Source organism: Talpa occidentalis, unplaced genomic scaffold (assembly GCF_014898055.3).
Source record: "Talpa occidentalis isolate TD23 unplaced genomic scaffold, MPIMG_talOcc4v2.1 talOcc4.4, whole genome shotgun sequence".
In the NCBI taxonomy this organism is placed as follows: Eukaryota; Metazoa; Chordata; class Mammalia; order Eulipotyphla; family Talpidae; genus Talpa; species Talpa occidentalis.
Window position 1 is genome coordinate 57,840,308 of NW_023604295.1, and position 16,459 is coordinate 57,856,766.

The 16,459-nt window shown below is 36.9% G+C and overlaps 1 protein-coding gene across 3 annotated transcripts in view; it reads right to left on the bottom strand.

Annotated features, from left to right (window-relative positions):
• Positions 1–16,459, bottom strand: part of ALCAM (activated leukocyte cell adhesion molecule) — a 196,382-nt gene that overhangs the window by 116,751 nt on the left and 63,172 nt on the right. The window lies entirely within an intron of this gene.

Below are 16,459 nucleotides of genomic sequence, written 5' to 3' on the forward strand. Positions count from 1 at the left end.
TATAGGCGAAACACTACGGGATTTGCACATCAAAGACATCTTTACAGACACATCACCCAAAGCAGTGATAGTGAAGAGAAAGATAAACAGCTGGGACTACATCAAATTAAAGAGCTTCTGCACAGCAAAAGAGACAATAACAAAAACAAAGAGAAACCCCACCAACTGGGAGAACATTTTTGCACCCAACACTAATGATAAAGGACTGATCACAAAAATCTGCAAAGAGCTGATGAGACTCAGCAACAACAAAGAAAATAATCCAGTCAAAAAATGGGCAGAAGAGCTAAAAAGAAACTTCTCTGAAGAGGAAATGCAAATGGCCAACAGACATATGAAAAAATGTTCAACATCACTTGTCATCAGGGAAATGCAAATCAAAACTACCATGAGATACCATCTCACACCAGTGAGAATGGCACATATTAAAAAAACTAGCAACAACAAATGTTGGCGAGGATGTGGAGAAAAAGGAACTCTTGTGCACTGTTGGTGGGAGTGCAAACTGGTCCAACCACTATGGAGAGCTGTGTGGAGATTTCTGGACCTACTAAACATAGAGCTTCCATATGATCCAGCAATTCCACTCCTAGGTATTTACCCAAAGGACACAGAAACATCAATTCCAAAGAGCACCTGCACTCCTATGTTTATAGCAGCACTGTTTACAATAGCTAAGCTTTGGAAACAACCCAAATGCCCAAAAATAGATGACTGGATCAAGAAGATGTGGTACATATATACCATGGAATATTACTCAGCATTCAAAAAAGATAAACACATGCAATTTGCAGCAACATGGATGGCACTGGAAGGGCTCATGCTCAGCGAAATAAGCCAAAAAGAAAAAGAAAAATACCGGATGGTCTCACTCATAGCAGGAATCTAGAAAAACTTAAATAAGGGACCAGGAAAATGAATATAAGAAAGTGAAAATCAAAATCAACAAAAAACTATGAACCAGAGACACTTTTGGGGGGTGGGGGCGGGAGGGGAAGGATTGGGGTCAGAATGGGGCGTTTGCAATTGTATGGGGGAATATAAAAATAAAATTTAATATTAAAAAAAAAAAAAAAAAAAAGATTTATTTATTTATATAAGAAGCGGGGTACAGGTCAGATGAGCAGGAGGGTAAGAGGATTCACCATAGACAGAGCGTAGAACAGACAGACTGATGAAATACACTGCTGAGGGAAGCAACGGGCAAGACAGGAGAGGTCTGCCACACCATGTGGAATTCTCACCCGGCTGGGATTGAACCCGTGCTGCAGAGACTGCGGACAGCTTCACAGTGTGGCACTCAAATGCCTGCACCACCAGGGAGGCCCTGCAATCCACTTTTGCACTAAAAGTATAGTCCTTTTACATCTTTCCCCTTTAGCTAATTTTTCCAAATTTTAAAGATAAAAATTATCTGTTAATGCATTACTTAACTAACATTTACTGTATCTGAAGATATAGCAATTGTGTGATAGATTTAGAATATGTCTTAAGTGTTGATTTACCACATTTTTGTTATTGTTGCTCTGAGTCTGTTATAAATATTGTTACTATCTTTTAGACTAAGACAATGAAGTTTGCTTAAATAATTAGTTGCATATATCATACATCCAATAAATTGTTGGTTGTCAGATATGCTTGGAAAGTATGAGCAAATAAAAAATTACATATACATTTATAATATCTTTCTAAGGATGCCTTGAAAATTCCCCAAAAGGAAAAGTCATTGTTTGTACTTGTTAAGACAGAACAGATTGGTGTCATGAATTATTACGACATGAAAATGAATCAGTGAGGTTTATCTGACTGCTTATTGACACACACACACACACACACACACACACAGAGAGAGAGAGAGAGAGAGAGAGAGAGAGAGAGAGAGGAGCAGGAAGACAGAGAGAATGAATATTCCTCAAATGTACACAGAAACTAAAATATTACTTAGTATCTTGGTTCTAATTGTGAACATAAACACCTTGCAAACTAGAGAGTCCTGATTTAGTTAGCTGTGGTATTTAAAATAGTTTTTTCATCTTCAGAACAAACTTAAGAGGCATTTTGGGACCTTTCTCAATTAATTTTATATTATGTTTGATCAATATTTTTGTCTACTTAGAGAAAATAAGTGCAATATCATTGTAAAAGAAAAATGTAACCACCTGTTTTGAATGCATTACAAAACACAGATTTTCTTACTCTTTGATGGATAAATCATGTTCTTTTAAAGGTTAAGAAACGAGTGGTGATTTAATTTAAAAGGTATAAAATGAGTTCTGTATTTAGACTGTGCTATACCATTATCCCAGATTATCTTGCTCAGAAATGCTATTAAAAGTTTTAAGTTTGTGGCAGTGTGACAGCAGAACTCCAAAACTGGGTGTGGATTAAATGAAAGGTGGCATTAAACAAACATTTGATTTATCTGTGTAATACTTTGAAGGTAAGAGAGATTTGAGTTTACATCAAAGAATGAAAGTTATAAGTAGCCTGATTTGAAATTATTCATGTCAGCAAGTTTATATACAGAATAACTTTAAACTTGCCTATACCTCTCTGAAAGATCATTTAAGATAAAATTCTACATTTACCCAGTATTTATGATCTTGCCTACATTTATGTTTTATTAGAATGTCAATGCAAACTAATATTTTTTAAAAGATTTATTTATTTATGCATACAAGAACTGGGGTACAGGCCAGAGGTGTGTGGGGTGAGAAGATTTACCAGAGAGCAGGGAAGAGAACAGAACAATTTGTTTAGATTGACAGAAATACACTGCTGAGGGTAACAGCAGGTGAGTTAGGAGAGGTCTGCTGTGCCATGTGGGTAGCTCCCTGGCCGGTGAACAAACTCGTGCTGCAGTGGCTGTGGAAAGCTTCATAGGCTGCGTCCTAACCCCTGAGCCACAAGGGAGGCCCCACAAACTTTTTTAAAATAGTTATATTTCAGTATATTTCTTGGTTTAAAAAGTTTATTATTTTAGAGAAACCCCAGGTATGGCTATAATTAGCAAATTATTATTCCATTATATGTGTGGGTCTGTTACTCCTAGGCAGCCTATTTGGCCGCCATTTTGTCACCTAAACAAGGTCAAAATGGCCCAGCCAGTTAGGAACAGGAGCCCAAACCCTTAAGCCCCTCAGATCAAACAAGAGCACAAAGCTGGATCACACTGGGAAGGTTATGCATCACAAGGTATGTCCAGAACGCCCGGGGTGCTGAGGACTGATGCATAACATGTGCATCAGGAGGTATGTCCGGAACGCCCAGGAAGCTGAGGAATGATGCATAACACATACTTCCGATTTATACATCATGAGGTATGACCGGGAATGCCCGGGGGGCCGAGGACCTATGTATGACAAGGGACCCCAGAAGCTGATCAGTGGAGCACCTTGTTGATAAGATTAGAACCATGGCTGGGGATTTGGGTGTATCATCAAGTAGATTAGAAGTGCCTGGAGGGCAGACTCACAATCCCTAATCTTCTACACCCTTCCCTTTTCTTTAATGTCCTTACAACCAATTACATGTGTAAATAAAAGGGCCAGGATCTTGCTCTTCAGCAGCATCCTGCATTATGTAGCCTGCTCCAGGACTCCCGTTTGTCAGTGTGGTGTTGTCCAACAATAAGCCTTTTATTATTATTCAATGTCTTTTTTATAGCCATGGTTTAATTATTTGGTTCTGAACTTTTTTTTAGCTTTTAGGAAGCTCATTTGTACAACATTTTCCACTCAGGAACACCACAACATGCACAAGTGAAGTTTTTGACATAGTAGAAGTGGAGGGAATAGAGAATAGGCATGTTAGATTTGCAGGAAGCTGGAGAAAGGAAAGGAGCTAAAAAAAAAAAAAAAAAAAACCTTTCCCTTCAGATATTAACATTTTTTCACTTATCCTAAGTAACAGTTAAAATATATTTTTGTTACTCCCTTAGAGTAAAATCAGTAAGTTTTAAATATTACTTGGTCACATCCTGCAATAGTCATACCTCAATATTCAACAGAAATGCTAAGACCTGCACTTAAGAAACTTATAATATAAAAATTGGAGCCTGTTACAGGAAAAAAATGTGTTTTATGGAAACTTAGATGATGTGTGCAAAAATTAGACACCGAAGGTGAATTGTGAAGGAGCTGGAATACTGTTTCGTTTATTGATCACAGGATTTACAAGAGACAATTTGGGAAGGACACATAGTCAAGGTCATTGCACCTTTAAATATAAGTTCACACATTACTGATGAGTGAGAGCTCCATATGTTTCCTACTGAAAATCTGTGAAGCCTCTTTTCAATTGATTAAAGGCAAAGGAAAGTTGACATGGGAACTAATGAGCTATATATAATGAATATGGTGGCAATGTTCTCATCCAGTCAATCTTTCCTTTTACAAAAATGTGAGCAGAAACTGGATTCAACACATTCCATAGATGCTGAATCAAGATCTTTGGCTATTGTAGAAAGTATATAATTGAGGCTATTCAGTTAAGTTACCATAAATAAATAATATATGTAAACATGAAAAAAACAGAGCCAGCTATCTGGTTCTGGGCTAAAAATTGTTAACCCCCCCAAGAATAGTCAAATATTTAAATCTTATATATTTCCTCTTATTCTTGTTTGGTCACAGAGTATCATGAACGGGTGGCAAATCCTCAAGTATTTGGGTTTATAATCACTATCTAGTGATTATGGTTGATGGCTGGCACAAAACAAAGTTATAAATCATAAATTCAGGTCTTATCATTTTATATTAACTTAGGCATCAGCAACTTACAATAAATATTCTTAAAAGGATTTTTGAACTTATAAAGAGGCTCTCAGTAAATATAAAAATTAGATAAATTTCTTTCCAGTGATTTCCCTTTACCTTTGTTGTTTCTGTTCCCTCATTTTATTCCCCCAAGCAGATTCATCAGGACCCAAATTTTGTGGCCTTACAAAGAAACTGACACCTTTCCTCTAAAGCCTGGGAAAAAAACATCCTGGGGCAGAAGATCTAAGATAACCTAAAAAGAAAACCAATTTGTTTGGCTATCTGATGGAGGTAATTTATGTAGAAGTGAGAAGGGACTTAAATTTCCTGCCTGACTTGCTTTTAAAAAAAAGGATTGTTAACATAAATGAATCTTGATTAAAACAGGAGGTGGAAGGCCTAGTGCTCCTTGCTAACTTCTTCCCTAGGGCATGTTGGAGATAAGAGGTCAGTAACTGGGCAACCCATTAAAGACTGCCAAATACTACACTTTTTTTTTTTTAAATTTCAGGTTTGTCATTTGATGGCCTTTGAGTTTAGTACTGAAGGAAGGGATATGAAGAATACTATCCAGTCCCAGACACTGAAAAGTTATATCTTGGAGATGTGTTTCTTCAACCTACACTCCACCTTCCATTCCATCGTGAGCACCATAAATTAAATAAACCAAAAAGAACCTAGTGACTATAGAATGTATGAGAAGATATCATTAACATTTTGCTCTTTAACCTTAGAATTGTTCTACAAATGGTCTGTTTATTTTACCTTTCATAATTGCTACCCCCTAGGAGGAGGTTTCCTTTCCTGTTTGATGTTCTCTAGTCTCTGGTGCCCCCAAGTTGACTTAGGAGTTGACTTAGGTGTTATTCCTTATTGCTTCTGCAAGTAAACTATCTCAAGGTGTTTTTCTAACTCTGAGCTTCTTTTCTCCTTAGCCTCCTATCCAGAGTTTTATCCTGATAATTTTCATCTTCACTGATAAAAGTAGTTCCATGCAAATTCTAAGTGGTCTTTTCACATTGTTGAATGAATGATGAATAACTGATATTTGTCCTATAGGAGAGAAGTAATACTGTGTATATAAATTATCTTTAGTAAGAAAAAATTTATCCAATGTGTAGTCATAACATCCTGTTCTTTTCAATCCAAGATACGTCAAATGCTAAAATCTAGCAAAGAAACTGTTTTAATTTGTATTAAGATGGAAGAATTTAAACAATCAGTAGTCGAAAAATTATTCAAATTTTACTGAAACTGACTAAGCAAATTGATTAAAATTGTTCTGAGGCATTAACATTTGCTATCTATCCTTATAAAGGCATTAGTGGAAAAGTATATCACATAAATTGTCATTTTAATCTGCTTTATAAAAGAGATTTAGAAATGAGACTGGAGGACAGCACTTCAATCAACCATGGAATGTTTTTGACAGAATTCATTGAGAAATTTTCCAATTAGACTAAATGTCACTAAAATAATTTTTGTTTACAGTGCCAGTGACAAATTATTTCTAAATATTTTTTTATTTTTTATTTCAAAATTACAAATCAAAGCAGAAAAGAATACAATAGCTCGTCTCACTTTGTATTTTGAGCCTCTAACGCTAAACATTTGTATCATTGTCACTGCTATAGGTTGAGTATTCATTAAAAATATTTGTTCCTGAAACTAAATAAACTATGAAATAATAGAAGAGAAATAGCATGTAAATTCAGAAACTGATGATGTAAGGATTTGAAAATAAAACTGCAAAGATGCTGAAATAAAATAATATTCTCTTAGAATACAAAATAGTATCATATAAAAATGTTAGGGGGAAAAGGATGTCCTAAAGCTAATTCCATACAAGCTTTGTGGACTCCACCCCCACTCCAGACCAAAGCCAAAAGACATTGGGAGAGACAAATCCCATCACCACCAAAGGGAAGGTTCCTGGAAACTGAAGGCGGGGTTAAGCAGCCAGGTTTGGTATAAAACCAGACACGTGGGCTTTGGGGGAGGTTCCCTTTTTGGCTCTCCGCCAGCTCACAGCGCTCGGCCAGCTCTCCGAGTGCCTTTGGGTTTCCAGGTTGGTGGATCGGGTGGGATGCATTAAAGACTTTATTTCCTTATTTTCTCCCTGAGTTGTACATTTCCTCATTTCCATTTCCCTTGTAAATAAACCTTTTTATTAACCTTTTTGTGTGTGCCTGTAGTGTAGTCCCTTTTAAGCACGTGGGTGAGGACCCACAGCCAGGCAACCTGTTTTTATATCGGGGCTGCTCTGTAACAAAAACACTGGAAATTTTCAAATACTTGAATGTTAATGATAACTTTTCATGTTAAAGAGGAAAATGCAATTTTTTATACATATTTCTTTGACTTTTTAAGAACTAGGAGAATTTGTCATTTATGCAACAATCTAGTTTTTTTTTTCTTTTACTTATATTACTTTCATCAGCATCTAATCATCTTTACTTACACTCCTCATTTTACTTTTTCTTAGGATGATTTAGCAAAACAAAAAATGTAAGGAAGAAAATTAATAGAGTTGCCTATATTGTACAAGTTTCCACATATCTAATTTTATTTAATGACAAAATCAAAACAGAGAAGTATCATTATGTGCAAAAACATATGACATAAGATAAAATGATTATAACATTACAATAATTTATTTGTAAACAATCAAATTTCTGAAAATATTCACATGTATGAGCAGAGCTATAAAAATATCCTTGTAACTACCTCTGATTTTATAGCCCAATATCAAAATAAAATAACAAAATTCACAAGTTCTGCATTCATAAGGATTCTGTTCTCAATGAAGCAACTATATTTTTTGCCCTGACCTTCAGTTCAGAAGACTCCTTCAGGAAATATAAAATTGACCAAAGAAGTTACTCAGTCTGACTTAGAATCGGATTCATTTGGTGCTCTGAATATTTGTATCCTGATCTCCTTGCACATGACCTTGAGGATTTTGTATCAACACTTGCTCCAACTTTCCATTGTAGAAATACAAGAAGCTCAAAAGTCTGCACTGAGACCGAATTCTTCACATTCCCAATTTCCATTCATTTTTATTACTCATATTATGTCTTTCTTCCTACCAGAATCATAAGCTCATTTTAGAGTCATATCTTTCTTGAGATCATAGTAAATATAATTTGTTGAGTTTTGAGCATGTAGAAGGTGAATTCCATATGATTTTCACATATATTCACAAATATACCATTATATACGCAAAATGTTTTTACCATTTTTATTGATAATGAAACTGAGGCACATGTGAACTACACATGTCACTTAAATGATCTACGTCACTGATGTGAGGTTCCATTCCAATCTGCATCATCACCATTACAGGACAATATGTTTATAACTTAAATAATTAAATAAAACATCTGAGACTGATTTACTCTAAGTTAATGATTGTAAAATTTCTTGGCTTCTGACTATTGAGAAGTACAAATCCTCTATCATTTATCCTAATTCCTTTATAATGATGACCCTAGGTACTAGCAGTCACAGAATCACTCTGTTTTCAACCTTTGGATACTTACTGTCAAAGTCTCTGACTCTTGGCATGACTTGCTTACTCATGACATTTCATCTTGGCATAAAAAAAAAAAAACTACTTTCATCTATTTTGCAATTTACATTTAATATCCCAATTCAGTGTAACTTGGCCGATAGTATAACATTATTTCTATATATGTTTTCTATATAGAATCTTTAGCAATGAAGGAATTCAGAATAAATCTCCCCCCAAATATGCCTTCTTGGCATGTGGATTATTTTGAGCTAATGGCAATTAAGACCCAACAAATTCTTCAAAACTACAATGAGATACCATTTTACACCAGTGAGAAAGGCACACATTAAAAAACACTAGCAACAACAAATGTTGGCGAGGATGTGGAGAAAAAGGAACTCTCCTACAGTGCTGGTGGGAGTGTAAACTGACCCATCCACTAAGGAAAGCTGTGTGGAGATTCCTCAACCTGCTAAATATAGAGCTTCCATATGATCCAGCAATTCCACTCCTAGGTATTTACCCAGAGGACACAGAAACATCAATTCCAAAGAGTACCTGCACCCCTATGTTTATAGCAGCACTATTTACAATAGCTAAGCTTTGGAAACAACCCAAATGCCCAAAAATAGATGACTGGATCAAGAAGATGTGCTACATATACACAATGGAATATTACTCAGCAATCAAAAAAGATAAACACATGCAATTTGTAGCAACATGGATGGAGCTGGAAGGGATCATGCTCAGCAAAATAAGCCAGAAAGAAAAAGAAAAATACCAGATGGTCTCAGTCATAGCAGGAATCTAGAAAACCTAAATAAGGGACCAGGAAAAAGAATAACTATAAGAGAGAAAAAATCAAAATCAACAAACAACTATGAACCAGAAACACATTATGGGGGTGGCGGGGAAAGGTGGAATTGGGGTCAAAATAAGGAGGTTGCAATTGTATGGGGGATAAATAAATAAATAAATAAAAAGACCCAACAAATTCAAGGACACATTTTTACCACTGCCTTAACTACGTAGAAGAGTTTAGATAGGAAGCCTTGCCCAGAGTGAGCTGTTTCCAGAGATAAATTTTTATAAACTATATGGCAGGAAAAACATTTAATTATAGAACATCTGCTCTTTTTTATTATTCTGTGAATTACCCCCTTATCTTTAAAGGCACAAGATCTTATCCCTTTCCTTGGCTCAAAGTATATAAATTGTTTTTGCCAATCTTTGTACTTCTCATGTCTATGTAAGGTCCTAAAACATATGAAACTGATTTTTTTTCTCCTGTTAATCCATCATTTGTCATTTTGATTGTGAGGCCAGTCAAAGAATCTGCAAAGGTAGAGGGAAATATTTATTCCCTTACAATATGAAGGGTTCATCATAAAGAGAGCAGCTTGATATTATTGTCATCATCTACATTTTCCAAACTGTTAAGGATTGATGTAACAGCCAAATATTTCAGAAAAATAATAAAGCCTCTTATAGCCAATGAAATGTTTATATGTAATAATTAATCATTGCCAAATAATTTTGATATCTATAACATAATGAAATGTTCATTTTCTGATATGTATAGATTAACCCCCCAGTAGATGCTAAAAAAATATGCTTGAATTGGAGGTTTTTTTCACACTATTCCAATCAATTTTTAAACATTATTTAACATTTTAAAATTCATGCTAACCAAATACAAAGATAAATAAAATCCAAGGAGTCATATTATTAGGAAAAAAGAGACTATCAATAGTGTGGGAGGGTTGTGGAAAAAGCAAGCATGTTAAGTTAATCCTAAACAGGTACATAACCTATGGAAAATTAAGGATTCTCCATTGAGCCCAATAGCAGAAAATCATTAATTGGCATATCAGGCTTCATACCTTAAAGAAGATCACATTCTTTTCAAAAGACGTAAGAGATGTGAGCAAACATTTAGAAAATAAATGGTAAGTAGAGGAAGAGGAAGGCAAACTAGTGCCTTAAAAATTATTTTTAGAGGGGGCCTCCCTAGTGGCACAAGGGGATAAGTCTCAGCACTGTGAAGCTATCTGCAGCCACTGCAGCACCATTTCCATCCTCAGCCAGGGAGCTAACCCACATGGTGCAGCAGACCTCTCCTGTCTCACCTGCTGCTCCCCTCAGCAGTATATTTCAGTAGATCTGTCTGTTCTGCTCCCCACTGTCTCTGGTGAATCTTCTCACCACTTGCACCTCTGGCATGCACCCCAGCTCTTGTATGAATAAATAGATAGATAGATAGATAGATTTTTTTTTAAGAAATGATTTTTGCATTATATAAGGAGTTTTGCAGATTCATTTACTTACAAATAAGTTTTTGAATTTAGGTTTTATATATATTTAAATATGTATGGTCTAAATTTAACTTTGCTAAAGATACATTTTCCTGCTATGAAATGTGAGACTATAAGGAATAACTACATATGCACAAATTTGGTTGTTTGTAATTTGCATACAATGGTTTAAACATAGTGTTTTGTATTCATTTATCATTTGAAAAGAAATTTGCACAACTGTAATGAATTTCAGTCTATGGTTTTCTGTTTTAGCAGCCCAACTTTAAAAGAAAAAAATTTCATGTTAATTTACATCATTTTTTCCTCTTTTGGAGGAAAAATAAGTGTTAAATCAGATTTAGGAGTAGCCTATTATCCCAAGAAGATGATATAACATTAGAAGTACCTTTTATCTTATAGCTAACTATAATTCCCTCCCAGCTACCTAATGAGGGTTCATGTAATATAGTTGAATTAATCAGAATATTCTCATATATTAAACTTTTCTTCCTTATTAACTCTTGTGAATGAAGTGTTCTATGGTTTTAAACATGTAAGAACCAGCCAGCACTTCTTTTGCAAAGCAGCTAGGATTTTTAAAAGATCATTTTGTCTTTATTCATCTAGAAAGGAAGAAAAAGAATCCCTCCAAGTAATATCAAGAATATTAAGGAATAATCGCTCTAAAATTTCCTTGCCTCAAGGTTCATTCTCTGGGAAGGTGAAGGGAAAGGAAAAGGAAGACAAAAATACATGTTATCTTTGTCATAAAGTTATATTATTATGGAAATAGTAGACCAAAAATTAAAGAGTTTTAAAAAATAGCTAATGAGCTCCCCAAAGGATATATGAAAAATAATCTTATTACTAACATAAGTAAGCAAAGATTACTATAATACATGACATGTTGTAGGTTTAAAATTCTGCTATCAAGTTTTTAGAGGTTTGTAACTATTATTGGTAACAATCCATTGTAAGGAGAATAAAACAAAATCCTTAATTTTGTCTTCAAACTTATAGTGGGTAGAAGTGAGAAATGAATTAATCAAGCCAATTCAGTTTTGAATACAAATAGTTCCAATATCATGAAGTATAGTAAACCACTTAGTGTGGAATGAATGTCTGTGTGCCACCAAATTCATATGTTGGAGTCATAATCCTCAATGTGATGGCATCTGAAGGGGAGATCTTTGGGATTTAATTATGTCTTGAGGGAGAAATGAGATTAGAATCCTTATAAAAGACATCCTTGAGTGCTTCTTTGTGTCTTCCATCCTGAGATGAACCAACAAAGAGATGAACCAACAAAGCAGGCCTTCACCAGTGAATCTGCTGATGCCTTGATCTTGGACTTTTCAGCAATAAATTTGCATTGTAAAACCCACTCAATCTATGGTACTCTGTTACTGCAGCCCAAACAGACTGAAAGCAGTATTTTGCTAGACATCAAAACATAACACTATTTCTCCCATCAGAATCAGCAATACAGGATAAAGACTTTTGTGCCCTTATACTATAAGACATATAATAACATGCAAAATACAGTTGTTGGAAAGAAGGGTGCTTTCCTTTCTGTCTTTCTCCTTCTTTTACTCTTTAATGGAGTGAATATATATCACTTAAATCAGCTCAGCATTCACTCTTCTGTGAACAACTCCCCAATTGTCATTGCATCATCACACCTCCCTGACCCTCCTCCTATTCAAGTCAGGCAGGTTGATAATGTTCTACACTCAACCCTAACGGGCTCCACAGATGAACACACACATCATTTGACCAACCAGTGGAAGAATCCATTTGACAGAGTCATATGATTGGTTCAATAGTCATGTGACCCATACAAGGTGATGGAATTTCAGATGAAATTTTACTGGAAATATTAAGAAAGATAAGCTTTTTATACTGAAGTTGCCGACTGAACAGACTCTAATCTTTGCTATCCTAATATATCATAGCTAGAAAATATCCAAATGATTTTAAACAAAGAAAATCCTGCCAAGTGATGGTAAAGTTACATTTTGGCATCATCTAAATTCTGTATTCTAGGTCTGACATCAGTTATAACCCCTTACTTTGAAGTTACATGACATAATACATTGCATTTTTATAAATCCAAGATAAATTTCTATTATTTGTATCTGAAAGAATAATAACAAATATGTCCTCAATACCACTGTATTAAGTACTTAAGACCCAATATATAGAGAGTAAATAAATAGCATCAAGCTGATGTTAAGTCATATAATAACCATGGGAGAAAAATAGTGATAGTCATAGTGTATGCTTAGAAATTTCCAGTAGTATTTGTATCCTCCTTTAATTAACTCAGATAAAATTTCAGAAAGAGAAAGAGTAATGTTTATTACTCCACTAATAGCTCTAGATAGTATATTTTTCCTTGTGTGATTTGTCACTGATCGTTTCATCACTACTGACTATAGAACTGAAATAAGTTATAATTAATCATCACTTTTTCTGCCAATGTTAAACAACCATAAGCATGGCTGTTCAAAAGAGAGAAATTAATATTTTCAGAAGAGTTACAATGCATTAAATCATACAGAAACCAAAAATGGCTTCAGGAATCCTCAACATACATGCACTCCTTTTACAAGAAAATTAAGGGGCTTGTCCAATGTAATATCACTGATTAGTAATGGAGTCAAAAACTATAATGCAATAAACCATATTATGATTTTATTTATTTATACACTATGATTTCTTTCCAAGTACTTGTTTTTAAACCATATACATTAGTTTTAAAATATTTAAGTTTAGAATTCTATTCACATTCAGAAAACTTGTTCTCAGTTTCTGCAGACATGTATTATCACTGGGAAGAAAGACAAGGAATTTCATAGTGTGCCCTACTAAACAGAAGCTCATTAAATAATTACTTCGTTAGCACCACTGAAATTCCAATATAAACTTATTCAAGAGTTAAAAAATAAACTACTTTATTTTGAGAGAATTATCTATCTTTTAGCTCAATGGAACATAATTTATCTAATGCTACTTTAGTGTCCTGACAAATTTAATTTACCCCTACTTACCAGTAAGAACAGGTCTATGAATTACTTTAGTAATTGCCCAAGAGGATAAAAAGGCCAATGTAGAATACATTTACATATATTAAGATACAAAATTTTCAATGAAGGAAATTTAAAATCGGAGACAAAATATCCCCCATGTTATATATTTTCAGAATAAGAAAAAGTCATTTTAAATTAAAATCTAATTAAAAAAAAACAGACCTTGGCAAAATGAACTTAAGTGGAAGTGTATTTCAGTCTAATTTACCATCGACTATAGAAAAACTAAGATAGGGACTCCCTGGTGGTGCAAGGGGTTTAAGCACTGCAATATGAAGCAATCCACAGCCTCTGCAGCATGAGTTCGATCCCCAGCTGGCCAGGGAGCAACCCACATGGCGTAGCAGACCTCTCCTGACTTGCCCACTGCTCCCCTCAGCAGTGTATTTCAGTAAGTCTGCCTGTTCTGTTCCCCACTCTGTCTCTGATGAATCCTCTCACCCCCCACATCACTGACCTGTACCCCAGCTCTTGTATGCATAAATAAATAATTTTTTTTAAAAAAAAAGAAAAGAAATAAGAAAAACTAAGATAATTAAGATGAAATCTTAAGTATTTGAAAGTTTTCCCAAATTATACTTTGTTTTTCATGTTTTCTCACTTCAATATCAATCATAAAAACAAATTATGTTCACACAAACAAAAATCACTTTGAAGTTCCTGTATGAAAGGTTTTGTGTTAATGCAACACGTAATTAATCTCATAAATACTTAATAATTTAAAGGAGAAAGTCATTTCATGGGGAGACTAGATTCTAAAGCTAATATGAATCATTAGGAAATCTCAATATCAAGAACATCTTATTTTTATATTTTAAGATCAGTCAGGCTTATAATTAAGAGCATACCCCCTTTGGCAGGACAGTGATGTAAATGACATCTAGAGAGGGGAATCGCAGTACAAAGGAACCTCCATTACTCTACATCACTCAGACTTGCTCCTTGCAATAGAACTAGTAACACTTTTTTGCAGTGTGATAAAGTCTTAAGGTGGTAGATTCACTTTAACCAGTTCATTTTATGGCCACCAAAAAATTGAAATACACTATCTAGTGTATAATCTAGGGTTCAGTGTGTCAGATTGTCTGGGAGTGTGAATATATTTCTTTTCATAATAGAAGTAATGACAAGCTCCTTAGAAACTCAAAGATTCTTCTCAGTATCATCCAGAGAGGAGGATCTTGGAGTAAAAAAGTCTTTGGCTGTAGTACCAGAATATTTCATTGAATTAGGGGAAACTCTTATTTGAAAACTGCACATGAACAACTATTTAGTGGTTGAGCTTGTTTGTCATTTACTGATTTGGCATCAAAAACATGGTATCAGATGGAGAGGGGGTGGAGCAACATGGCGGCGAGAAGACGCTGCGAGTAAGATCTCCCATTAAAAAAAGTTATTAGGGAGGAAAAGCGGCAGGTCCCAGTGAGAACCGGGACACGGAAGATAAACGGGTGACGCCAGCAAACTGCCCGAAGAAGAAAGTGGCCATAAAAGAGGACTAGAAGGGAGGGAAGCGCAGAACCCTGCTCCCCTCCCCCGCCCACAGAGGCGGCACTCTCCGCACCCGCAGAGAGAGAGGAAACAACAAACCAAAACGGCCAACAAGAAAAACTGACGCAGCAAGCGGGACTGTGAGTGGAAAGGAAGTATTGCAGCCACCACACCCCGTGAGTGAACGGGAGCTGAGGCGAACCCTGCAGGATCCGCCGCGGCGGTGAGCGAACGGCTCCGGGCGCCATTAGAGAAGAACAAAGACCCCGGGAGACGCGCACACAGCCCGGGCTGCTGGTAAGCTGGCGCGGGAAAGCGGCGCGCTCTGCGCGCTTGAAAAGCAAGTGCAGACCTGGATCGCGGCTGCCCAGGTCTCCGCGCCTGCGACCTAGGCTTGCGGGGAAACGACCTAGGCTTGCGGGGAGACGCGCGGAGGACCTCACTGAGGTGAAGGTCCTTCCCTGAGTGAGCAGGAACCAGGCGCCCAGGCACGGGAGCGGGTGCAAAAGGCGCCATTCCCGCGCCACTGAACTGGGCTACAGCCTGAGTCCCGGAACTGAGGGCTTTGGAACTGACACCCGGGACACGAAATTAGGGGCGTGGGTTCCCCACGACGGTGGGGCACAAGGCAGACACAGCACCCCAAAGCCGTTGAGGTTTACCCTACCATTCCCGCTCTATTCCCTGTCCCACGGGGTGGAAAATCAGCTCCCCAAGGGCTCCAGGAGAGATCTCTGGTGCCACCTAGCGACTTGAAGCCAGCAGAGGCGCCTAGAGGAGCCAGTGGCCAGCTGGGGAGTTAGCCCACGCCGGGCCCCTTCCGACCAGTAGTCTGAGCCCACAGGGGGAGCGAGCACCCACAGCCGGGGCAGACCAGGCGCGCAGAAGAGTGTGCCTGAGACCGGACGTGCAGGGAGTGTGTCCCACATCACCATCTTAGAACAGGGACATTTCTTCAGTAAAGACTACCTGCAGAAGGCTTCCTCAGGAGCCAGAGGTGAGCGGGGGAAGTTCGCCCACACCAGACCCCATCTGGCCTGCAGTCCAAGCCCAGAGGGGGAGCAGGAACCCACCGCTGGGGCAGACCAGGCGCACAGGGGAGTGTGTCCCCACATCGGCATTTTAGAACAGGGACCTTTCTCCAGTAAAGACTGCTTGAAACTGAAAGATGACTCCTGGAGGAACCAGAGGAGAGCAGAGAAGCTCACCCAAGATGCCGACAAGTCCCAACTACACAGTGTCCCAACGCATACGGCAAATTAGAAAACAGACAGTACGGAGGAGAAGAACCACACGCAACCT